Raw genomic sequence first — 27,342 nt, forward strand, 5'->3', positions numbered from 1 at the left:
AGGGGAAAGAAAACATTTTAAAATACCGTTAAGTAGGCCTTTCATTTATTTAACCCTTACAGCGTCTATCACTGAATAACTGCTCACATCCTTAGGACACGTTAAGGAAAAAGGAATTAAAAAGAAAAAAAGAAACTTTCTTCCCATCCCCTCCCCCTGAAAAAAAATCCTACAGATTCCCTTTAATTATATATATATATATATATTTTTTTTTTATTTTAACAGTAATTCCTACAAGCAATTTTTAAAAAAACATTTATTAAGTACCTACTGGGTACCAAGTAGAAAATGGCATAAGCATACAGAGACTCTCAATAAACATTTAATCACCGAGAAGCACTCGCTATATGACCTTGGGCAAATCCCTTAGTTTCTTGAGGTCGCCAGACAACCGAATAAGAACCGAAGTCACAGACAAGGGACAGACCTTCATCAGGGTAGGGGTTTTCTCATCCAGCAGTTCCCTACACCAATGAAATCACAAGTCCTGTCCTATGCCAATGTTGCAAGCGCTGGGACTAGGGGGACAAAAATGAGACAATACTTAGCTTCAAGGATTTGGATTCTACGGGGAAGGAGGCCTCATATCCATATGCATATTGAAGTCCCTGCTGCTGCTGCTGCTGTTTAGTTGTTTTCTGTCCTGTCTGATCTTTGTGATCCCTTTTGTGGTTTTCTTGGTAAAATTGCTGGAGTGGTCTGTCATTTCTTTCTCCAGCTCATTTTTTTTTGAAGAAACCAAGGCAAGCAGGGTTAAGTTTGCCCAGGATCACATAGTTAGCAGTGTCTGAGGCTGCATTTGAACTCAGATCTTCTTGACCCCAGGCCCCATACTCTATTCACTATTCCACCTAGCTGCCTGCATGTGCACATGTGCACGTATACACACACACACACACACACGTATAAATAAATGCAAACTCTGTCCCAAGGCTTATTGGCATGGGTCTCTCTTTGTTGGTAGTGGTGAAGGCCCTAAACTCCAGGAAGGGTGGAACAGAGTTGATGGGAGGCAAGACAGCTTCAGCTCTCAGTCCTCACTGCGGATTCTTCAAGATAGTGTTTTCCCTTCAGGACTCTTCAATCAAGAGTCTTCTTGTTGAAGTTTAAAGTTGGGAGGCCTGCAATGCTTCATCACATAAAATAGAAAGCCCCCATTGACTAAAAGAGAAGGTCTAAGTGAATTCTTTTACACCTGAACCAAGTTCTCCCAACTTTAAACCTTAACAGTCTTTGAGAGCCTTTTTCAGACTTAGCTTCTATCTTCAAGAGAAAAGTTGGAAGAGGTCACCCCCACTTGAGATTGCTGAAGGAAAAGAACCTGGGAAGACATGAGAGGAGCTGGCAGTCTCCTCAGCTTGCTATCCGAGAGACTTGGGGGAGTTTCCCTCTGAGTAAGAACAAGGACAACCTCCCTTGGCTGAGCTGGGTTCTCTCTCTCCTAATGGGAGAGCTCCTTTACTCTGTATCTTCTGTACCTCCCCTAATTTCTGTTCTACTACAATTTAAGTGAGTTTCTTGGCTATTTACTATATGGGTTCATTGTGAGATTGCTAGTAGGTGGGAAAGCGGTGAAGCCTTAGATATAGAGGTTGGGGTCTCCCTCCCCTCCAAAAATGATAAAGTGATCAGAAGTTAGAGGAAACTTGATCATATTGCCTACATGAACAATATTTAAGGGAGCTGATAGATATACTTCTAGCCTGGCACTCCCTTTCTCAGAGGAGAGCAGAGTGGCCTCTGGGCCCAACCTCCTCCCTCTCCTCCTGGTGGAAAGAAAAATCACACGTGGAGAAGGGTGGGGGAGAAGAAATCAGAGATGTTTACTCTGCCTCCCTCAGAGCCACACAAAGACAGTGTCCTCACCATAGGTAGGCCTCCATACATGTAATTACTTCTCATGGCTACACACACACACACACACACACACACATTGTTTTACTGGTTCCACCTACTTCATGTTGCATCTGTTCATATAAGTCTTCCCATTTCCAAAGGATGAACTATATAGATGCCCAATACAGGGACACTTCTATCCCTGCTAGAGAGGAGATAAGCCCTGAATATCAGAGTCAGACTAGACTAAACACCCTCTCATTATGCCAAATCACTGACAGGTCATCTATGAGGCAGGGTTTCTGGGGGTGAGAATTTCAGGAAATAGTGGTCAGTAGACCATGGCGTATGGGGTGACAGTAACACAAATGAGTTGCTAGCTAGCCTGCCCTTTATCAAAAGGACATTCTACTTTCCAAAGCTCCTGGGGGAAGTAATCAACTTCCATGGAGCAATCAGACCTTTGCCTAGAAGTTCTTGGGGTGACCTACATTTTTTTGCATGTTTCCTCAGCAAGGGAGGGTATAGGAGTGGCCTGAGGACCCTATAAACATTGTCTAGTAACCTGGCATTCTGGAAGTTGACCCGACTTGCTTTATGGATAGCATCCAACTCTGTGCGGGGCATTTGGCCAACTTTCTACTGGACTCATCCAACAGCAAGCACGTAATGATCCTAAGAGTTTCCCCAACCCCCTAAATTAAGAAGCCCTGGGAAAGTTAAAAACTCCTAAGTCACTGGATCAGAATAAGGTCCATAGAAATGGCCCAAAGCTCCTTTCCTGATGTTGGGGAGTTTGAATATCAATTAGCTGCCAATTCTCTAAACTAGCATGAATTAAAACCAGTCCCCAGGTCCAGGTTCCTGGCTCCCTTCCCCCAATGCATGGTCCTGCTAGATACAGATAAGAACTTTATAAAAACTCACCACATTTTACTGGCATGGGCTTCCCCTCTAGGGCCCCAACAGAAAGCACCCAATTCCACCCAGGTTCCAGGGGACCTGACCTGTTTCCACCACCTTCCCTGACTGCCCTTCATATTATAAGGATGTCCCCTCCATAAAGCTCACTTGCAAGAGGTCCAGACCAGTGATTTTATTGATTCAGGGAACTCTCAATGTGGAAATTCTCACCACCAATGCAGATCAGTAATGCTTCTATAATTAATATAGTTTCAGAAAATTGCTGATAGTGCTGAGTGTGAGAGTCAAGTGACTTGCCTCGGGCCAGCTAAAACTAGTACATTAACTACAGCCTTTAAGGCTCCATGTTAAGGCCGCTCTTTGCTATGACAGTCTCTCTGTGATCATAAGGACAGAGGTAGGGTCTATGATTTCACTGTCATAGGGAACTCTGGAATAAATAAATCCCATCTCCCAACATAGGTTCACACTTTCTCTGAAACCTGTACTCTTAAAGAGTTGCCTAGAGCATTGAGTGGTTCAGTAACTTACCCAGGGTCACATAACCAATATATGTCAGAGGCAGGACTTGAACCCAGGTTTTTTGCCAGTTTTCACCAGTTGGCTTCAAGGCCAACTCTCTATCTATTATACCATGCATTGTCTTTTTATCAAGATGATAATAATTATCTAGAGGATAATACCCAAAATATTGAAACTCTTTCTCAATAACACTGTATTAGCTGTTAATGTCAATATCAAAATCATTACTAATGATTTTTAAATGCATAGCTCATTTTTAAAAATGGATTCCTACCAAAATATCACATATCGAGAACTAGAAGTAAACCGAGAGGCCATTTAGTTGAACTCCTTTGTTTTAAAGATAGGGAAACTAAGGCCAAAGGAGGAGAAATGATTTGCTCAGAGTCAAAAAAGTAGTGCATTGGGGTGGCCAGGTAGCACAGCGAGTAAGAGTACTGGCTCCAGTGTCAGGATGACCTGGGGATCAAATCCGGGCTCAGATACTCAACACCACACCCAGAAATAACTGGCTGTGTAACCTTGAGCAAGTTACTTAACCCCAATTGCTTTAAAAAAAAAAAAGTAGTGCATGGCACAGACAGAATTTGAACTCAGATCCTGTGGTTACACATTTGAGCGTCTTTCCATTGTACTGTTGCTTCCAACTTTTGGTAATGATGGTGATAAATTCGTATAGCACTTCAGAGTTTATGAAGCTCTTTCCTTAGAACCCCCCAATAACTCTCAAAGGGGCACCTTCATCTCCATTTTACAGATGGGGAAACTGAGGCTACGGGAAGTAAAGTAACTTGTGAGGGTTAGTAGTAGAACCCAGGCTAGCACAAGATTTCCTGATTCCTAATCCAGTTCTGATGGGTGTTGCAGATGGCCTTGAGAAGGTCCTTTTATGATGTGATATCAGGCAGGGGAATGAAGTTCCTGGTTACATGCCTCAGAAGGGACCACTGTGCTCACACTGATGGACACAATGTCCCTCAGAACCAATCAGCAGATAAAACAGCTGAAGAAAAGACTCGCTAAGCAGAAACTGGCCTTCAGAAGGGTAATTTTAAAAATCCCACAGGAACAAGGAAAGGAAAAAATCTCATTTCCAGGAAGCTGAAAATTTCAGTGATTGGCACTGCCATAGTCAATGAAATTACAACCATGGCATGCCAAGTCAGTTTTCAAGAGGAAAACCACACAAGCCACTGAGTTCCTTAGCATTTTAAGACTTCTGGCCTTAGTGTATGGTTAGAATTAACATGGCTTTAAACTTTGGGAAGCCTTTACACAGGAGAAGCAACATGGTCCTTGAGAAAGAAAAAGGGTGTTGGGTGTGGACTCAAGAGACTGATTCTGAATCCTAGTCCAGATGTATTACCATGTGACCTTAGAGAGTCACTCTGATTCTCTGGGTCTCAGTTTCCTCAGCTATAAATTGGGATTAAATGGCCACTGAGGTCCCTTTGAGCTCCTGATGCTGGGATACTATGCCCTCTCTAGTCTTAGTTGCCTTACCTGTCAAATGAAGTAGTCAGTCTAGAGATCTAAGATGTCAAATATGGCTGGCACTACTCCCAAGTGTAGCCTGAACCAGATCAAAATATGATTGGGGAATATTTTAAAATATCATATATGTGTGTGTGTGTGTGAAAATATATGCAATTTTTTCAACTAATTAATTAAAAATAAAAATAAAACAAAAATAAATAAATAAAAGTACACTAAAACACAGGAAATCTTCATATGTGAACTTCTAAGTTAATATATGCCCATAGGGATCTTTATGGATGTCTTAGAGGCACGATTTCTATTTGAGTTTGTTATTCCTGGAATAGAGGACCTCTGTCTCAGGGTATGACTATCTGTGTATGTAGTTGCACAAAAGTATTATCATCTTATAGGTAATGTCATATTTTGATGTCCCAAGAAATTTGGGGGTTTTTTTGGTTTCCAGTTTCTCCTTCCCCTCCCCATAGGGAACATACATCTCAGATGGCCTATATTCTGTCAGTACTATCTGCCTCTCATCTGGAAAATGAGGATAATAACAGCAGCTATTTTCCAGGGTTGTTGTAAGGATAGAACAAGATAATATTTGTCACATTCTTAACACAGTGCCTGGTGTACAGTAGATCCTTAATAACTGTTATTTTTTTTAAGTACTACTTAGTGGTACCCATGCTACACTTTGGGGCAGCTAGATGTCACAGTGGATAGACTGCCAAGTCTGGAGTCAGGAAAACTCTTTTTCCTGAATTCAAATCTGTTCTCAGACACTTACTAGCTGTGTGACTCTGGGCAAGTCACATAACCTGTTTGCCTCAGTTTTCTCATCTGTAAAGTGAGCTGGAAAAGGAAATGACAAACTACTCCAGTATCTTTGTCAGGAAAAACCATGAAGAGTCACATATGACTGGAAAACCACTGAACAACAACCAATACTATACTTTTCCTTCTACAATTTAGAATGGTAGTATATGTGCCCTATAGTAATGTCATAGAGAGCTAGTTATATGATAGATAGGTGGATGGATAGATATAGATAGATAAGAAATGAATGGATGGATAGATAGATGAATAGTTGAAGGGACAGATGGATGGAGTATTTATCAAATGCCAGGCTCTGTGTTAAGAGATGAAGATATAAATCCAAACAAACCAGTCGTTCTCTGCCCTCAAATAGCTTACATTCTAATGATGGAAGACAATAAATAAAGATGAGGAATAAAAAAGAAAGAGGGCACACTTAGGGAGGGATGTCTGGAGACAGCCAGAAAGTGAGGCAGAAGCTAAAGCAAGGTTCAGACAAGATGAGGCTGAAGTTAAACTACCAGAACCAAGGGTGGTTCAGGGATGGAGCCCAAGGTTCTAGAGCAGTCATGACAACATGAGAGAAAGGCTGGATTTGGAGTGAGAATGCTGGGTTCCAAATCCAGCTGTCCTAGTTACTAGCTCTGTGCCCTTCAAGGTCTGGCTCTTCACCATCTCCTCTCTGTACCCCCAGGGACTGGCACAGAGCCTCACATATAGTGTACTGTAAATGCCTGTTGAATTGAATCCAATAGAATTCAGCTTATTGAATCCAGAGTCTAGCTTACTAATTCAAGAGAGAGGGACTGTACCCTGATAGGAGCTTGCTTACTTCTGACTGAGTTGAGGCTACCAGGGGATCACTAGAGCTTGAAAACTCACTCCTTTATTTTCCTAAGTAATCATAAAGCAATAAGACAGTAAAGAGAGATTAAACTTGGGACTAAACCTGAGATTTCACTGGTATAAGGAGTGGGAGGATGAGGGACCTCCCTCTATAAGTGAAGGTCAATACCTTCTCTGTGAACAGCAAGGCCTGGAGTCAGGAGGACCTAAGTTCAAATCCAACCTTTACTTGCTTTGTGACTTTGGGTGAGTCACTTAACCATGCCTGCCTCAGTTTCCTCATCTATAAAATGAGCTGGATAAGGAAATGGCAAACCATTCTAGTATCTTTGCCAAGAAAACCCCAAATGGGGTCGTCAGACATGACTGAAATGATTCAACAACAACAAAACCTTCTCTGCCATTTCTCAATCTGAGACAGCTGTCAAAGGTTGTGACCAGTCCAAAGTCACATAGACATTACATACCAGAGACAGGACCTGAGCCCAAAACTTCCTAGCTTTGAAGTCAACTGTCTGTCTACCACACCATAATAACTCTTTATGGAAAAGTGAAAAATTGCTCAGAGAGATGGTCTCCAGCTCCCGAGTCTTACTCTGGGCCCTCCTGAGTAAAAGCAAATCCCTCAATAGATAAAAGGATTACATTAGCATAAGAGCATACTTGTCCATTTATAATAATAAGAATTTTTCTTCAAAGAATACATTAAGATCCCATAAATTTGGATTCCACTAATTCAAAAACTGTGTGCCTCTGGGCACCCTGACCCAGGCCCATTTCAGGGCAGTTAGGTGGCACAGCAGATAGAGTACTAGGCATGGAGTCAGGAAGACTCATCTTACTGAGTTTAAATCTAGCCTCGGATTCTTACTAACCATATGACCCTGGGCAAGTCACTTTACTCTGTCTGCCTCGGTTTCCTCACCTGTAAAATGAGCTGCAGAAGGAAATGGCAAACCACTCCAGTATCTCTTCGAAGAAGACACAAATGGGCTCACAAAGAGGCAGACACAATTAAACGACAAGGACAGACCTGATTTTGCTTACCTATCCAGTGAAAGTGCTTGGACTCAATGCCTCTGAGAGCTCCTCCAGTCATAGATCTGGAACTTTATAACCCTAGCACTTCAGGGTCGTAGAGGCCCAGGGTGGAGATGATGTATGTCTTCGAACCGCCGAGAAAGAGATTACTAGGGAAATGAATAGGGTCAACATTGTAGGAAGAATGCTTAAAGTACTTTTGGAAAACTGTTTTCAAATACTTTCCAACACTCATAAAGCACTATACTGTAAACAAAACCTCATGATCCATTTGGAAGTAATTTTTATCAGCTCATTCAAGCAGGCCTCCTCCATCATTCTCTATTTAGTAAAATTGTGTCAACCCAGTCACTAGAAGTACTTATTTAAATTTTTTTTTCTACTCAGTCCTTTATTGATACATCACAATTTTTTTTTTGTTATTTCTATGGTAGTGATCAGTGATCACCTAAAGGAGAAATTCTTAGAAACTTGGAAGAATTGTACCTAGCCAGGTAGCACAGTGGATAAGGCATGAATCTAAAGTCAAGAAGACCTGAATTCAAATTCAGATTTATATACTTAATAGTAGTGTAACCCTGGACAAGTCACTTAACCCCTGCCTGCCTCAGTTTCCTCATATGAAAAATAGGCACAGTAGCACCTACCTCTCAGGGTTGTTGTGGCTTCTGGGACATTCTATAGATTTAGAGCTGGAAGGGACTTCAGAACCCATCTAGTCCAACCCCATCATTTTACAGATGAGAAACAGTGAAGGAAGTCTTTGTCCAAGATTCTACATGTAACTGGTATCAGATTCAACATATAGACCCAGGTGTTATCTAATCCAACTCCATCCTTTTACAGATGAGAAACCAAGACACAAAGAAGGAAGTTCTTTGTCCAAGGTCCTGAATATAGCTGGTATCAAAGCCGACACAGAGGCTGAGGTCTCCTGACCCCAGATCCAATGTTTGCCCCATTGTATCATGCTAAACAATGAGTCTCCTGCAGACATAAGTGGGGTCCCACGTGAGTCAGAGCCAAACAGCTTTTAAACTTATAGGAATGCCCAGGTTCACTGCTATAAGAGTTCATCTCACCCGTTTGGACGGGAATTGCTACCGAGGCAAATGAACTCTTCTCCACTTTCCTGCATTAATGTCAAGATACCATGAGGCCTGCTGGGGAGTTGATGGAGTCCTTACCACATCAATGAGCACCAGGGTAATAATGGATTTTACAGGCAATTTGCTTAATTTTCCAAGTCGGAGATCTTTGGGGATAGAATAGCCCTATTGGCCCAGTGGTGAGTCCCTTTGCAATGAGTAACATCTGTTCACTCAGTTTCATTATCAGAGAATCGAATAACCTTATGCTCATTACCTCTCTTTATTCTGTCTTTCTTCAAAATACTGTGTAAAAAAAGCACCTATTCTGTCAGGGCTAGCTACTTTGAAGTTCAAGTTTCTAATTAATGCTATGTGACAGCTAACCTGTGTGGACATCACCTAGGCCCCTCTACCTTCCCAGTCCTCCTCCATCCAGTGACATTGAGCTCCTGGCTGTCCCTTGCACAAGACGCTCTAGCTCGTAGCTCTGGGCACTTTCTTTGGCTGTCTGCCAGGCCTTGAATGCTCTCTCTCCCCTCATCTCAGTCTCCTGGATCCCCTGGCTTCCTTCAAGGTACAACTAAAATCTCACCTTCTACAGCAAAGCTTTCCCAGCCACTCAGTTCAATCTGTTCCTATTGCTTCCTGTTTATCCTGTCTATAGCTTCTTTGTCCATAGTTGTTTGCATGTCGTCTCCTCCATTAGACCATGAGATCCTTGAGTTCAGGGACTGTCTTTTGCCTTCCATTGCTTCCCCCTGCATTTAGTACACAGCCTGGTAGACAATAGACACTTAATAAATGCTTATTGATTGACTGTCTGACTTGAAAGATGGTATTATTTGATGGCTAGAGACTCTGGGCACAGTTAAAAAACCTAGAGTATGAAATTGCAACTTGAAAGTATCACTCACCTTATATACCCTATATATCCATTTCTTCACCTTCAAAATGTAAAGAACACATGACTCCCCCTACTCCACAGGTTTGCTGGGAGAAGAGGGAATGAGGGAAATAAGTATATACACATAGCCTATTATGTATAATAATAAGTATATACACAAGGCCTAGGCACTGTGCTAAGCACTTTACAAAAACCTTTACCACTTTACAATAACTGATACAATAACCCTGGGGGGTAGGTGCTATTTTTACCCCATTTTACAGTTGAGGAAACTGAGGCAAATAGAAATTAAGTGACTTGTCCAGGGTCACACAACTAGTAAGTATCTGAGGCCAGATTTGAACTTGGGTCTTCCTGCCTCTAGATCCAGTACTCTATCTACTATTCCACTGAAAAGAGTGAAATGGATTTTTAGATTTTTTTTAAACCACCATTGAATTGAATTGTTGTTATAATTGTTAGGATTTCTTTTTTAAAACTTGAATGGAATTTTTGTTACAATTGCTTACTGACACAATTTCTCCCCTTTCTTCAATCAAAGAAAGGAAGAAAAAGCTTAGAATAGCTATGTTGGTGAATGAGATTGTAAAACAATTAGAAAAATAAGTAATTGTTTTGATGCAATGAAGACCCAGTTAAGTCTCTGCTATAGCTAAATCAATCAGCACTGATTTGATATTTTTCCCCAGCTTACTTCAGCAGCATATGAATAGGAGTGAAAGAAGCAGAGAGTGAAAGTAGTCCGGAGTTGGAGTTTGACAAGGCATGATTGGAGATAGGACATGGGGCCAAGAGATTTGAGAGTAGAAAATAGCCTCAAGTTGAACTAGTTCACTAAGAGATAGAGAAGGACAAGGGAGAGAGCATAGCCAGGGAAAGGGTGACGGACTGAACTGAGAGGTCACAGTGAAAATGAAAAACAGTGTTAGGGGTTGTAAGGCATAAGGAAAGAAGCAATAATAAAATGTAATAATAAAAGTTTATAACCAAATAAAGGAATTCAAGTTTATGAACAAGTGGAATACTGGTGAATGATAGAAAAATCAAAGGTATGACCATCTCTGTATGTAACTGAGGTGGAGTGGAGGAGTAGGTCATGGGAAATTAAGTAGATTAAGCAATACGGAAATTAGATTATTTGAGAGTATAAATATTTTTGCTTATGTCTCCTAGTACAAAAGCAAGAATGGAGGTGGAGGGAGAGAGAGAGGGAGAGGGAGAGAGATTAATTATGAAGTAGGCATTGAACTCATTAAAGAAGGAAGGGGAATTTCCCGGGGGTCAGTATATAATGATCTCCAGAATCTGGATTGGGTGAAAATTTGAATGGCATGGACACAAAGGAGTTGCTGAGTGATGGTGGTAGAAGAAGAGTCTGGAGGTGGTGGAAGACATAAAAGAGAATTCAACTTTTCCACCACAGTCAGTATTGAGTGTATGAATGAAAATGCAACCATTAAGGAAAAGGGTGGCCACAGATGCAGAGTCTTCAGAAGGGAGCCAGATCTCAGTGAGTTCTGAAATATGGAAGATAAAAAAGGAAAAGGTTTAGGATGAAAGGAGTTTTGTTAACCATGGAGCAGGCACTCCATAGAGCACAGTGAAAAGAGCAGGAAGACCTGGAATGAAGTGTTGGGGAAGGAGAGTAGGCAGTTGTTGGCGAAGAAAAGGTTTTATTATCAGCAGTCAGGTATTCATAAGAATGGAGTATGATAACTAGTGAGGAATGAGTCCAGACAGAAGACGGAGAGAGACCCATTAAGAGAGGAAGGTGAGTAGAGCTGCTAGGTCAGTGGAGGTGGTGATGTTCTCATACAAGGCAGGCATGGATGGAAGTAAGGCATAGTCAGGGGACAGGAGGTGGTAGTATAAAGTGGGTTTGTTGAAGAGGACCAGTTAAGGGAAGGTGTTGAGTGGAAAACAGAAGCCAGGAAACTAGTGTCTGGATCTGGTTCATGGAAAGGCTTCCAGAGCACTGGATGATGCCCACTCCCATGAGCAGGTTATCTTGTCTCTAGTCCTGTGTCCCCATCAACATAGTGGATCCTGATTTTGTGGACTCACATCTCCCTTTCCCTTTCTTGAAGAGAGAGGTCACCTCTGAATTGGGTGATAGTACATCTCTAACTTCTTCCTTTCATTCTTAAGAATTTCAAGGTAAAGTATATAAACACTGAGGTCCTGATTTCCTCCCAGCCTCATGGCTCACTAAGCTCATTAGCCTCACTAAGCTTTGAGATTTGCATTCCCATTTCTTTAGCAGTAATACCATCTTTAAAGAACAACCAAAAAACACACCCAAAGGCCATCTGAGGTGAGTTTAATTAGAAACATATTTTCAGCATTTCTGATTTTTCCTCAGCAATTACCAAATGCATATAGAGAAGGCTCTACAAGAGAATTTTTTTTTTAAATGAGATTTGTACCAGATTGCAAAGAAGTTAAGGACTTCTTTCGTTTCCATTTTAAAAGTACAGAGGTGATTATTTTAATATTTTTTATCTGGACTTATTATGTCATTGTTTAAGGGAACTCCCTGTGAGGAAACTACCAGTATAGATGAGAAATCATTCTTCAACTTATAGTCTTAGAAAGGCTGCATAGTATTAAATTAAATGATAGCCAGTATGGGTCAGTGGTGGGACTTGGGTGAGAAATTTATCTAGATTATGTTGGCCCTGAAGTCAGTGCTCTGATTATGACTTTGTCACTTAGAAAGGGCTTTTGTTTCAGTTCTCTCTAAACTATAACCTTCTACAGACTTGAATAGAAAATCTACATGAGTTATTATAGCAAAAAAAAAAAAAAAGATCATCGAGCTTCTAGTAAAGAGTCTCCTTAAACTGGACTAGACTGGATCTCCTATTATAGGTACATGGTCCCATGCTCGGCCCACACTGGAGGCTTTGCTTGCTCGTAGAACCAAGTTCAAGAACCCAGGATCGCCACAAGGAGTCAAAATGGGACGTTAATGGACAACTGTGATTGGTATGTTATCCTTTATTCTGGATTCTCCTGATCCAACCAGTGGTCAGTCCTGTCTCCTCACAGCATCATGTTTTCACTTGTTTGTTTATATATTGTATCCCCTAGAATATAAGTTCCTTGAGGGCATATCTTTGTATTCTTAGTGCTTTAAACATGAAACACTTAAATGCTTGTGGGGTCAGACTGGATTATAGTCTTTTAATTAGTTCTTTGGAGATTCCATGATATTGTTGGTGTTGGTATTCCCTCCACTGATAGAGACCACACACACACACACACACACACACACACACACACACACACACACACCCCTTCTTTTCCTATGAGTTTCTAATCCATATCTTTTTCCAAACCCCACACTGAAGATCCAACCAATGTGCTCTGCTCTTTGGCTCCTCGAATATCACACAGGTGCCAATAGACCACTTCAGGTGGCCACTGGTTCATCTTTCATCCTATCTACATGGCAATCCTATCTCACCTGATAGTCACAATACACTTTAAAGCTGAATTTGAATCATTAACATTTTCTCTATCCCTTTCTTACGTCTAAACAATAACAACAAAACAAGGAATCCAGCCTTGATTAGAGCATCGCTGATTTCCAAGGTGTAAATGCTTGCACCGAAAATGTAAACAATCAGCCCTTATAAGCTGGTACAAGCTGGCACACCCTGGATTCCCTCCATGCACATATAGACCATTTCTATAGACTGAATAAAAAGTAGCTCTGTAATTGATATCTTCTCCGCTGCAGTTTTCAGGAGGAGTAGGACCCTCTTTGATCTTTTTCATTATTTTTGAATTTTTTCCTCTTAAAGATGTCCCTGTAATTGATACTTGAGTGTCTTTAACACAGCTCCTCTAAACCTTCTTTAGTCATTCCTCCTGACTCACTATAGTCTCTTCATTCATCCTCCTGATTTTGCATCTACTCAAGGCCTATTAGACACACTGACTTCATATACCCATAGAATTATATTTACTACCACACTTTTTTTTTTAATACCGACATGAAAGACATGTTTTGATGCTTCCTAAATAGCCCAGCTGTTAACTAGTCATCGTTGCCAGCTATTAACTTTATGGTCATCCAAGCACTTACTGATACTATAAAACTCCTTTAGCATTTGGATTTCCAGTCACCATAATTAATGAAAGAAAGGTGGAGCTATATTACTTGCTGAGTTAAGATTTTTAATTGTTTATGTCTTTGGTATTTGATCGAGGCTTTGGGGTTTTATTGTCCTGCATTTCTGATCCTGTTAGCTTGTATCATTAAATGTACCTGCTTTAAGATCCACTTGGATTATATATATACAGTCTTTTCTTTTTTTTTTTTTTTTAAGCACTCGGGTTTAAGTAATTTTCTCGATTGGACATCCAAATTTTTTAGGAGTTTTAGTGCTGAGTGTCCGAGCCCGGGATTCGATCTCCGGGTCGTCCCAACACTGGAGCCGGTGCTCTTACTCGCTGAGCCACCTGGCTGCCTCTAAGCAATTGGGGTTAAGTAACTTGCTCAAGGTTACACGGCCAGGTGTTTCTGGGTGGGTGCTAAGTGTCTGAGCCCGGGATTCGATCTCCAGGTCTTCTCAACACTGGAGCCGGTGCTCTTACTTGCTGTGCTACCTGGCCGCCCCTATGCAGTCTTTTCAATGAATAAAAAGGGATTCATTTCCTTACTCCAGAATGGATTCCATTGTTCAATCGTGCCCAACTCTTCATGATCCCACAGATGCCATGTCTGTCAATAGGTTTTCTTGGCAAAGATATTGGAGTGGTTTGCCATTTCCTTCTCCAGTGGATTAAGGCAAATAGAAGTTAAGGGACTTGCCCAGGGTCACACAGTATCACAAGTGTCTGAGGTCAGATTTGAACTCAAGTCCTCCTGAGTGCTCTATCCATTAGATAGAGCTGTCTCTATTAGATTCCATTCTGTTTCCTAAATTTGTTAAAGTCTCAACCCCATTCTCAAAGTGGAAGGTTGTTCATTACAGGGGCTAGTTTGGGGGCTGCAAATCCCAGTTCCTGAACTTACAATTGTATAGAATATTTCTAAAATATGGTTTAAATTAAGTCATTCATCATCTTATCTCACCCAAATGTAACTATATACACAAAAAGCTCAATATAATCTCTATCCTGTGAGATGAAACATCCTATCTACTATTCCCATCCACTCTACATTTTAACACCACCAGTATCAGAGTGATCGAAGAGCAACCCTACCTGGAAAATATGGCATGGATTTTGAATTGGACTAAATGACCTGTAAGGTCCTTTCCAGCTCTTGAGCTAAGATCTGATGATCCCAGCTCTGCAGTTTGCTACCTCATAGCCTAGGTGACCTTGGATAGGTCCCTTCTTTTCTCTGGACCTTACTTTCTTCTTTCATAAGAAGAGAAAGTTAGACCAGGTCAGGTCCTTTTACACTCCCTTCCACTTCTTGGTTCTAATTTCCTTGAAATTTTTTCTCCCATGAACAGTCTAAAGCATTTTTCCCAAGCCCTCAGCTCAAGCAATGCCAGCTCCAAGATGTCCCCACAGCAGGGTGGCTGTCATCAGGAGGGGAGATTTTCCAGGCCCTTGGCCACTTTCACTTAACAGCTGGTCTGTAGCCATAGTGTTGTCTTTCAGCCCCAAGGAAATTCCTCCCAGGAGTGGCCACCAGAAATCTCTACTGTCCTGAGCTGACATGATGAAGGAGCTCCTCCATGGGACCCTCAGGGCATTCGAGGCAAGGGAAATGGAAAGATATTTGGTTCGACAAGGAATGAGGACCTACGTCAAGCTCTGGATGGTCTGAGCTTTAGCAGCTGTTCTCACAAAATAAGAACAGTCGAGATGAAGGCATCTGGCATGGGAGTCAGGGACACCTACTTCGGCTTAATGGCCCAAGCCACACAGATCTCATTTAGGTGAGGATGGCTCCTCATGCTAGTCAAATTGTCCCCAAAGGAATGTGCCACAAATATGATACTGTGGAGACTCCACATCATTAAAACAGCATCTTATCCAAAGTGCAATAAGAGTGCTGGATTTGAAGCAGAAGGCCCCAGGTTCAAGTCCTACACCTGATGCTTACTACCTCTGAGATCTGAGGAGGAGTCACTGCATTCCTCTGCATTATCTGCTTCCTCAACTGTATAAGAGGAGGGCTGGACAAACGGCCTCCCAGTTCCCTTCCAGCTCTAAACCCATGATCAAAGAATACTGTATTTGGACTCAGAGGATTTGTGTTCAAATCCTGCCTTGGATACTTACCACCTGTGTGACTCTGGACAAGTCTCTGGGTCTCTGTTTCCTAAAATGTAAAATGGGGGACACTGGACTTGATGAGTTCTAAGGTCCCTCCTAGTTCCAGCTTTGCCATCCTAAAGGGATTACGCATAGGTTAAAAAACCTATCATTGTGCCAGGCCTGATTTTTACCAAAGCCCCAGAGCCTGAATGTGGCCAGTGCTGATGATGTTTTCCTTCCAACTGCAGTCTGCTTTGATCTTTTAGGTTCATTTCTTGTGTCAAAAAAGGTAATATTATTATGATTAATAATATGATCATGATGATAATAGTTGGCATTTACATAGAGCCTTAAAGATTATAAAACATATTATATACACTATTTTGACTGATCTTTATAACAACTGTAAAGTAGATACTATTATTACATACTTTATTATAACTGCAAAGTAAATACCATTGCTATCCTTCATTTTGCAGATAAGGAAAACTGAAGCACAATGAAGTTAAGTGATTTTCTGATGATCACAGAGTTAATAAGTGTTTAAGGCAGGATTTGAACCTGTCTTCCTGCCTACAAGTCTATCAGTGTTCTATACACTAGGCCATGACCTCTTTTATGTTTTAATGCTGAAAGCTAAACCTGAAGTCAGAGAGAACCAAATTTGAATTCCAGTTCTGACATTTACTAGTTGTATGAGCCTTGATAGGCTACTTCCCCCTTCTGAGACTCAGTGATCCCATCTACATATAGAAATGTGTACTGTGAGAACTTCCTCCTCCTTAATAGACAAGTCCTAGGGAGTTACTAGAGGGACAGCAGAAGGCTTGGCCTGAAGTTAGGAAGACTCTTCTTTATAAGTTTAATTCTGTCCTCAGACACTTAGTTGTGTGATCCTGGGCAAGTCACTTACCCTTGTTTGACTCAGCTCTCTCAACTATAAAATGAATTGGAGAAAGAAATGGCTAACAACTCCAGTATCTTTGCCAAGAAAACCCCAAATGAGGTCATGAAAGTGGTTAATAATTTACCCAGAGAATAAGCATAGTAAGTGATAGATGTAACGAAGAGGACAGTAGAGCGATATTCAGAGACAGCATAGTATCTCATGGAAGCTACAAGAGCAGAGGAGTGAAAGTGCATGAGAGAAAGAGAGAGACAGAGAGAGACAGAGAGAGAGACAGAGAGAGACAGAGAAAGAGAGAGACAGAGAGAGGGAAAGAGAGAGACAGAGAGAGAGACAGAGAGAGAGAGAGAGACAGAGACAGAGAGAGAGACAGAGAGACAGAGAGAGAGAGAGGAGAGAGACAGAGAAAGAGAGAGAGACAGAGAGAGAGGGAGAGAAAGAGAGAGAGACAGAGAGAGAGAGAGAGACAGAGACAGAGAGAGACAGAGAGAGAGAGAGAGACAGAGACAGAGAGAGACAGAGACAGAGAGAAAGAGAGACAGAGAGAGAGAGGAGAGAGGAAAGAGGGAAAGGGAGGGACAGAGAGGAGAGACAGAGAGGTAGAGAGAGAGGGAGAGAGAGACAGTATGTGTGTATATGTATGTGTCACACACACATACTTTCTTACCTGTGAGCCCTCTCTGTGAATATGTTTCCCACTGATGTTGTATGTATCGGTGAGGGAATGTCTCCCAGGTTCACTAGGAAAATATATGCTTGTTTCTTTTTAAAAAATTAGATCACAGGGCGGCCAGGTAGCACAGCGAGTAAGAGCACCGGCTCCAGTGTTGAGAAGACCTGGAGATCGAATCCTGGGCTCAGACACTTAGCACCCACCCAGAAACACCTGGCCATGTAACCTTGAGCAAGTTACTTAACCCCAATTGCTTAGGGGCGGCCAGGTGGCTCAGCAAGTAAGAGCTCTGGCTCCAGTGTCGGGACGACCTGGATCAAATCCGGGCTCAGATACTCAGTACCACACCCAGAAATAACTGGCTGTGTAACCTTGAGCAAGTTACTTAACCCCGATTGCTTTAAAAAAAAAAAATTAGATCATGGGGGCAGCTAGGTGGTCCAGTGAATAGAGCACCAGCCCTGGAGTCAGGAGGACCTGAGTTCAAATGGCCTCAGACACTTAACACTTACTAGCTGTGTGACCTTGGTCAAGTCACTTAACCCCAATTGCCCTGCCTTCCCCCCTCCAAAAAGGGAAAAAATTAGATCATGTCATTAAATGTCTTTTGCTTTGAATTAATTATGTCCATTGAATGACTATTAAAGGTAAATGTACTTGTAGGGGTTTGTAAGCTATGCTTTAAAGCAATACAGACCCACAGAGTGCCCTGCTAGCCATTCCTTGGGGGATCTGTCTTGTGAATGGGAAAGTATCCCCAGGTACTACATGAAAGTCGTGTAAGCCTAAAGTCCCATAAGAATGTGAGATATTAGGATACTCTATTTAGAACTGGAAGTGACCTTAGAGGTCATCTAGTTCATCCTTCTCATTTTTTAGATCAGGAGACTGAGGCAAAGTGAGGTTAGGTGATTCTCCCAAAGTCATAGAGTTGATAAGTGACTGAACCAGGATTCAAATCTAACCTTAGATATTTACTAGTTGTGTGACCTTGGGCATCTCACTTCACCTTTGTCTACCTTACTTCCTTCATCTGTAAAATGAGGATAATAACAGCACCTATCTCCCAGAGTCATTGTGAGGATCAAATAAGATTTGGTAAAGCATTTAGCACAGTGCCCAGAACATAGTAGGTGACATATAAATGACAGCTATTATTATAATTCATATTATTATCAAACCCAATTTCTCTGATTTAAAATCTCTCTGTGTAGTGGTTTAAACCCAGGGGCACCAAAAACTGTTGAGGTTTCATGATGTGTTGTGGTGGAACTGTCTAAAAGAATTCAGAGTCAGATCACCTCTAATCCAAGTATAGGCATTTATTGAGATTGACACTTCTTACGAAGCAAGCTAAGCTCCAAGTGAAACCAGCAACTTTAGAGAAAGCAAGATGGATTTTTATAAAAATGCAATTACATAACAGAAATTTACATAGAATAGAGAAATATCATTAATATTAAAAAGGCAGGAGGTGTTTGTTAAGGGATTAGGTAATGGAGGAGGGGTCCTATCTATGGTTTGGTGGTTAAACATTCTAATCATTCTGTCCTCCAACTGGCTAGCTATTGTGGTCCTGTCTGGTTAAGCCAGATAGTTAGGTATTGTGGCCCTGTCTTGGCCTAGATGGATGATGTGATTGTGATTGAATATAAGAACACACCTGTTTCTGTGGGAATGGGTCTGGGGGCAGTGACCAGGTAGAGGCAGTAGCTAGGTTCCCATCACATGGACACACCTGCTGTTTCTGTGGGAATCAAGAGTTCAGGGACACACCTATTGTTCTAGTGAGTAGTGAGGCCTCTATGAAGAAGTTAGGACATTGGTGGGGTGGGGAGAGGTATAGTGGGCCTGCTTCTCAGTGGGGCCAGGCCTTTAATGAAGTTAGAATATTGGGGCTGGGAGCAGCTTTATTAGGATTCCATCATCTCCCCCCATAACAGCTGCCTCCAGATTATTAATTACTATGATTATTTGTTTCTTTCCAAAGAGAACAAGGCTAATTTCACCACTGTGTTAGAAATGATCAGCTGTTGTCCACAAGCCCTAAAATATCTCTGACCTCTGATGATAACCTTTGGCACACTCTGTACAGTCTATTTACAGAGCTGCTCAGACATATGTGTGCGTGTGCACAAACACACATGTGTATGTATCTGTGTGTATTTCTGTGTGCGTGGATGTGTAGTTTCAATCCTAGCTTAAAGACTTCTTTTAATTAAAACAAAATAATCAGCTGATTGCTGGAGGCTTGAAATGAAGAAAAATCAGATGTGGGAAGGTAGAAGCTTCTGAACAACAAAAGAAATTGCTTAAAACTTGATAGAACCCTAAAAATTTGAGAAAGTAGGTAGGGAAGCAGAATCATTAGGCAGTTATATGGCACAGTGCCTGGCCTGGGGTCAGGAGGACCTGAGATGAAATCTGGTCTCAGACATTTACTAGCTGTGTGATCCTGGTCAGGTCATTTAACCCTGTTGCCTCAGTTTCCTCATTTGTAAAAATGAGCTGGATAAGGAAATGCAAACTACTCCAATATATGGGCCAAGAAAATGCCAAATCAGGTCACAAAAATTGGGACACAACTGAACAACAGCTCTAGAGCTCAAAGGAACGTCAGGGGATATCTGGTCCAAACCCCTCATTTTGCAGATAGGGAAACTGAGGCCCAGGGAGAGGAACTGACTTGTAAAGGGATCACTGTGTTGTGATTTGGGGTTGCTGGGAACCCTGAAATGTAAGGGTACTGACTGAGTCTGCCTTGAAAGAATTTGACCACTCAAGCCTTCTTTCAGTCAAGAGACAGGGTTTACTGTGTTGCCAGCAGAAACAGTTGAGATTTCTAGTAAGTCAGAAATTAGACATGGGGGGAGGGAGGGTAAGATTGGTACTTTTACACAGAAAAATGCTGTGAGAAAATTTGGATGGGATTAAGGAGTGGCAAGTAGCCTAGGGTTGTCTAGAGGTAACAAGAGAAGGGGTCTAGATGGGATTAAGGAACTCAAGTAAGCTAATTAAGTAATCAAGGTGGGCTGGAGTGGGCCAGATGCCTTGGGACACCAGTGATCTGGGCTACTAAAATGTATGTGAAAATTCAGGGACTGGGTTGCTTTAAAAGACATAATCTTCCTTTTGACAGGACCCCCATCAACTGGATTTTAGAGTTGGGATGGACCCCAGATCATATAGTCCAACCACTGCATTTTACAGAACAGAAAACTCAAGTCTTAATCTTTGGGGAAAGAATTTGACCTCAACATTGACTCCAAGTTGAATACTCCCCACACAGTATTCTCACCATGCCTTGATTATTAAGAACTAATCCTATGCTGGAAAAGGGAGATTTGAACAAAGAGGTAGCAAAAAGGAAAAGAAGAGTCTGTTTTAATCTTACAATTAGGAAAAACCATCCTAATTATTCAAGGACAAAAACAAGATCTAGTTTCTAGAGTTCTGATCCCCAACCTGAGGACTACAGAGTTCTACAAATAGGCCACAAAGTTATTAGCAGAAGAAGACACATCAAGTATTATCATTTTAACTTTTATTCAGTTTCTTTTTGTATTTTAAAATTTATTTTTAGTTTTCAACTTTCATTTCCACAAGATTTTGAGTTACAAATTTTCTCCCCATCTTTCCCCTACCCCCACCCCAAAATAGTGATTCTACTGAATACTTCTTTCCCCAATCTGCTCTCTTATATGCTCCCCCATCCCCCCTCTAACTTTCTAGTAGGGCAAGATGGATTTCTATACCCCAGTGCCTGTTTATCATATTTCTCAGTTGCATATAAAAAACAATTTTTTTTAACATTTGGTTTTTAAAACTTTGATTTCCAGATTCTTTCCCTTCTTCCCTCCTCACCCACCCCCACTGGGAAGGTAAGAAATTCAATATAGGTTGTAAATGTGTAGTTACTCAAAATGTTTCCATAGTAGTTATATTGTGAAAGACTAACTATATTTCCCTCCATCCTATCCCACCCCACACTTATTCTATTTTCTACTTTGACCTTGTCCCTTTTCAAAAGTATGTGCTTCTAACTACCCTCTCCCCCAATCTGCCCTGCCTTCTATCATCCCCCCTCTTACCCTCTTCCCCCCTACTTTTCTGTAGGGTAAGATACCCAATTGAATGTGTATGTTATTCCCTCCTTAAGCCAAATTCAATGAGAGTAAGGTTGACCCATTCCCTTTCACCTTCCTGCTCTTCCCCTCCATTGTAAAAGTTTTCTCTTGCCTCTATATGAGATAATTTTCCCCTTCTATCTTTCCCTTTCTCCTTCTCTCATTATATTCCTCTCTCACCTCTTAATTTTATTGTTTAGATATATCCCTTCTTATTCAAGTGATCCTGTGCCCTCTATGTATACATGTACACACATATATACACACTCACATATGTATTTATATACACATACACGCTCCTATACACACACACACACACACATATATATATATATATATATATATATATATATTCCCTTCAACTATCCTCATACTGAGAAAAGTCTCATAAGTTACAATTAATCATTTTTCTATATAGGAATATAAATAGTTCAGCTTTAATAAGTTCCTTATGATTTATTTTTCCTGTTTACCTTCTCATGCTTCTATTGCTTTTTGTATTTGAAAGTCAAATTTTCTATTCAGCTCTGGTTTTTTCATCAAGAATACTTGAAAGTTGGGGCAGCTAGGTGGCATAGTGAATAGAGCACTGGCCCTGGAGTCAGGAGGACCTGAGTTCAAGTCCAGGCTCAGGCACTTAACACTTACTAGCCATGTCACCTTTACTAGCCATGTGACCTTGGACAAGTCACTTAACCCCAATTGCCCTGCCTCCCCCCTCCAAAAAGAAAAAAAATCCTTGAAAGTCCTCTATTTCATTGAATGACCATATTTTACCCTGAAGCATTATACTCAGTTTTGATGGGTAGATGATTCTTGGTTATAATCTTAGCTTCTTTGACCTCTAGAATATCATATTCCAAGCTCTTTGATTCTTTAATGTAGGAGCTGCTAGATCTTGTGTTATACTGATTGGGTTTCCACAATACTCAAATTGTTTCTTCCTGAAAGCTTGTAATATTTTCTCCTTGACTTGGGAGCTCTGGAATTTGGCTATAATATTCCTAGGAGTTTTCTTTTGGGGATCTTTTTGAAGAGGCAATCAGTGAATTCTTTCAATGTCTATTTTGCCCTCTGGTTCTAGAATATTGGAGTTTTTCTTGAGAATTTCTTGAAGGATGATTTCTAGGCTCTTTGTTTGATCAGGGCTTTCAGGAAGTCCAATAATTTTTAAATGATCTCTCCCAGATCTATTTTCCAGGTCAGTGGTTTTCCCAATGAGATATTTCACATTGCCTTCTATTTTTTTCATTTGTTTGGATCTGTTTTATAGTATCTTGATTTCTCATAAAGTCATTAGCTTCCATTTGCTCCAATCTACTTTTGAAGGAGTTATTCTCTTCAGTGAGTTTTTGAAATTCCTTTTCCATCTGAGCAATTTGACTTTTTTTTTTTTTGGAGTGCAATTGGGGTTGATTTGCCCAAGGTCACACAGCTAGTTTTTGTGTTGTGTCTGAGGCTGATTTGAACTCAGGTCCTCCTGACTCCAGGGCCAGCCACCCCAACATAAGTGTCAGGAGTGGGATTCATTTATTTTCTTGCATCATTCTCATTTTTCTTCCCAATTTTTCCTCCACTTCTCTTACTTGAGTTTCAAAATCTTTCTTGAGCTCTTCCATGGCTTGTAACCAATTCATATTTTTCTTGGAAGCTTTTGATGCAGGAGTTTTGACTTAGTTGACTTCTTCTGGTTCCATGTTTTGCTCCTTTTTGTCCCCCAAAAAGTATTCTGTGGTCTGATTGAGCTTCCTCTGCTGGCTCATCTTGCTAGTTAATCACTTGACTTTTGAGCTCTGCTTCTAGAGTGGAGAGAGCTATGTCCCAAATCATTGGGGTTTTTGCAAATGTCAGAGTTGTGAGGAGGGCACCCTCTTTGCAGCTACCACAAGCTCCAGCACACTGGCCACACACCCCAGAACCACCACCCAAGGCTGCGATCCAGATCCAAGCAGGTCAAAACAAGAACAATTACCCTCTGAATGGCTTCTTGGTCCCTCTACACTCTGATGGCCAGGAGCTCTGGAGGCAGCCACCACACCTCATCTACAGAGGCAAGGGCCAGTTCAGCTCTTTCATCACCTAGTCCCAACAGAGTTCCCCACTAACCTTTTACTTTCTCTTTGGCGTTTATAGGTTGAGAAGTCTAGAAACCACCACAGCTGCTGGTGCTTCACTCTCCTGAAGTCTGCTCTGGCCAGTCTGGGCTACTGGTCAAGGTCTTGGACCCCACAACTTATGCAGGACTGTACTTGGCTCCCAGCACGGTGCAATAGACCTTTCTTGTGGCCTGCCAGGCTGCCTTCAGTGAGAGATTTGTTTCTCTTGGCCATTTTATGGGTTCTGTAGCTCTAAAATTTGTTTAGAGTCATATTTTACAGGTATTGGTCTTTGGAGCAGGAGTTCAGACAATTGCTTGCTTTTACTCTGCTATCTTGTCACCACCCCTATTCAGCTTCAATAAGCACTCTCATGTTGGGGACTGAATCATAACTAGGTGGCTTTGCTCCAGCAAAGGAACACACTTCATACATGGAAGACACAGGACCCCTGGTTCACAGGGTTTTCTAGCCTCCAATAATGATTGGCATTGCTACTCCTTGCAGACCTACCTGGTTCAGTGGAACCCTAACCCTTTGTTTAGTCCTGCAGAATCCTGTCATCTGCCTTCCCACCTACCCCCAAGCTCCAGAGGGGCATAAGTCAGATATTCCAGAGAATAAACCACCCTTTTCCAGGCAAGGCTTTTGCCATGATTGGATTATACTCTGTACCACTCCCACCCCTACTCTATATCAGATTGCCCTTTGTGTTGACACTATCCCCACCTCAACAATGGTCTTTTTGCCCCTGGTTAAAAAAATTCATAGTTAGAGTTTAGTTGGGGGAGGGAAGGTACATCAAGGTTTTTTACATCAACATGGGGTTCTCACTCTCTAAAAAGCTTGGGTCTCTGCTACAGATGCTAGGGGGAAAGCTGTCAACCTTTGGTCCCAGTAAACTTGAGATAATTGTTAGGAGCTTTCACTGAAGGCTTTTCATGAGGTCATCAATCTAGACTTGGAAAAGATCAGAGTGCAGTAGAAAAGCTGCTAGATATCAATTCAAAGAATCCAAATTTAAATCCTGCCTCTGACACTTAGCTGTGTGATTTTGAGCAAGTCACTTAACTTCTTCCTCTGGTGATTGAGTGATCTCTGAAGCCCCTTCCATCTTCATCAATCTTTCTTTCCTCTTGTCTCATTCTTAAGACTGCCTAAGATTCCTCTAGGCTTAGCACCCCTGGCATTCTAAGAAATGAAATGATCTGTTCCCTTTATCTATGGTATAGATGGGCAACCAGACAAATAATAACAAAAGCTAACATTTAAATAGCATTTTAAAGTTTTGCTCATTTGTTCCTCACAAGGACCCTGGAAGGTATTTCCATTTTACAAATGAGGAAACTGAAGCTGAGAAAACTTAAGAGACTTGCCCAGGGTCACATAGCTCATAAGTGTCTGAGGCTGGATTTGGTCTTCCTGATTCTAACTACAAAAGTTAAAAGTCCCAATTCAACAAATACCTCAACCAAGGTCCACAATGAATCATACAGAGGGCCAAAAGAAAATTAGCAATGGTTGGTTAGCTCCCTCTTACATACCCCTTTACATGTTCTCGGGAACTGAGAAACAGGAATAAGAAGGGAACAATACCGGGGGTGGGGGATGGAACTGGAGTTTATCACCAGTCTACCTAAAATAAACATCAAGGCCAGACTAAGGGTCTGTCAGCATTTCTTTAAGGAGACTGGATTAACTCTTGGATTAAGAACTTGGGGAATTTTGGCTCTGGAGCTAGGACAGGGTTTGGACAAGTTTGGGTTTTGTTTTTTGTTTTTTTTTCCCCTTCATCATGACAGAAGGATTGAGAGAAGATCTGTCAATGCCACTACCCTGCTCAATAAACTCCAATGGCTCCCTATTACCTCTAGGAGCAAATTAACTCTTCCATTTGATATCTAAAGCCCTTCACATACACATCATTCCCCTCCACCATCCTACCATCCAGCCAAACTGGTCTTTTTGCCTTAATTCATACACAAAACTCTGTCTCCCATCCCTTATCTCTTTGCCTTTACATGGAAGTCTGAAGGAAATTTAGAGGTTAACTAATTTAACCCCTTGATTCAACTTTGCCTTCAACCTGGGCTCATCAACACCTTTTCAATGACTCCTCACCTCTCCCTCTGAGAATTCCCAGTTTCCTTCAGATCTCTGGTCCAAGGTCACATAAACCTTATCCTAATTTCCCTGCAGCTAGTGTCCTCTCCCACTCCAGTGACTGTCTGGTATTTATTTTGTATATACTTATGCATGTGAATATCATCTGCCCTGAGAGAATGTAAATAGTCCTTAAAGTCAGGGGTTTTCATTTTTTACTTTTTATCTCCAAAGAGAAGAATGGAGGAGGTGATTAATAAATGCTTATTGTTGGATTATATATGTACATGTCATTTAATCCATTAGCATGTAAACTCCTTGAGGACAGAGATTTTGTCATTTTATCCACAGTGCCTAGTGTTGTTCCTAGCATACAGGAGGTACCTAATAAATGATGATTTATTGTTTGATGGCTGAGGGCAAGATCTGTTTTAACTAAAGTTTGCATTTTCCCCAAATTCTTGCACAGAGTATTGTATATACCAAGGACTAAATATTTTGAATTTTAAAATAAAAAAAGGAAATAATGAAAGAAAGGAGAGGAAAAGGGAAGGGAGGAAGGGAGGAAGGGAAGAAGGAAGAAAGGAAGGAAGAAAAAGAAAGGAGGGAGGGAGGATAGAAAGACAAAAAAGAAAGGAAGAAATGAAAAGAAAAAAGAAATGAAAAAAATAATACCCTCTCCAGCTTCAAAAAAATTGGCCTACTAATTTTTTTTAATGAAATATCTTCATTTCCTGAAAAATTGCTTCTTCAGACATTACTTACCTTATAATGTTGGGTATAGAACCATGTGTTTTATCTTTATAGTGAGGCAGCATTTCTCAGACACTAAAGCTTTTATATATCATTAAAAAAGGGCCCATGAGCTCAGACTGAAACCAGCAATGAAATCTGGCTCAGCCAAGGGGTGAAGTTAGGTGACCTCTAAGGTCCCTTCCAACTCTAAGATTCTGTAATTTACAATGGGGAAGAAAATGTCAGGACTCATGACTGAAAGACTATATTTGTTTGCAGCATAGCAATGCCAGAAAAAAATATGTAGGACAAGAAGGGCATAGAGATCAGACAGGAAGAGAAGGCCTTCTGACTTCTATTTCTGTCAGTACTACCACCATTCACCCAAAGACCAACACTGGAAAATTAGGAATTATTTTGATCCCTCCCTCCCCCTTACCTCTTATATCCAATTGGGTATCAGATCATATCAATTCCATCTCACCAACATCTCTCACGTGGGTCTCATCTTTTTTGTTCCCACAGCCACCAGCCTAGTGCAGGCTCTCATTCCTATCTGCCTATCACAGTAGACATGGCAGATCTTCACCATCTCACACCTTTGTACTGTCAATGAAACAATCTTTCTTCTGAACAGATCTATTCATATCATCAGGCAGCTAGGTGCCCCAATGGATAGAACACTAGGCTTGGACTAAGGAAGACTCCTGTTCCTGAGTTCAAATCCAGATTTAGACACTTACTAGCTGCATGATCCTGGGCAAGTCACTTAACCCTGTTTGCCTCAGTTTCCTCACTTGTCAAATGAGCTGGAGAAGGAAACAGCAAACCACTCCAGGATCTTTGCCAAGAAAACCCCAAATAGGGTCACAGAGAGTCAGACACAACTAAAATGACTGAACAACAGCAACAGGAAATGACTGGAGGGGAAAGGACCAGATGGTCTCTGGAGTAACTTTGGGTGAGTTATTTCATCTGCCTGGGACTCAGTTTCCTCATCTGTAAAATAAG

General features: G+C 41.2%; 1 long non-coding RNA gene across 2 annotated transcripts in view; it reads right to left on the reverse strand.

Annotated features, from left to right (window-relative positions):
- Positions 1 to 27,342, reverse strand: part of LOC138166628 (uncharacterized) — a 107,108-nt gene that overhangs the window by 34,079 nt on the left and 45,687 nt on the right. Inside the window, exon 4 of one of the 2 annotated variants that reach the window (XR_011169657.1) lies at positions 7,474 to 7,616. The exons of the other annotated variant lie outside the window; for it this stretch is intronic. This is a non-coding gene — a long non-coding RNA (uncharacterized lncRNA). The remainder of the gene's footprint in view (positions 1 to 7,473; positions 7,617 to 27,342) is intronic. 2 annotated transcript variants of the gene reach the window in all.

This window comes from Petaurus breviceps, unplaced genomic scaffold (assembly GCF_028583685.1).
Source record: "Petaurus breviceps papuanus isolate PSGF00001 unplaced genomic scaffold, PetGlider_PUasm1.0 225, whole genome shotgun sequence".
In the NCBI taxonomy this organism is placed as follows: Eukaryota; Metazoa; Chordata; class Mammalia; order Diprotodontia; family Petauridae; genus Petaurus; species Petaurus breviceps.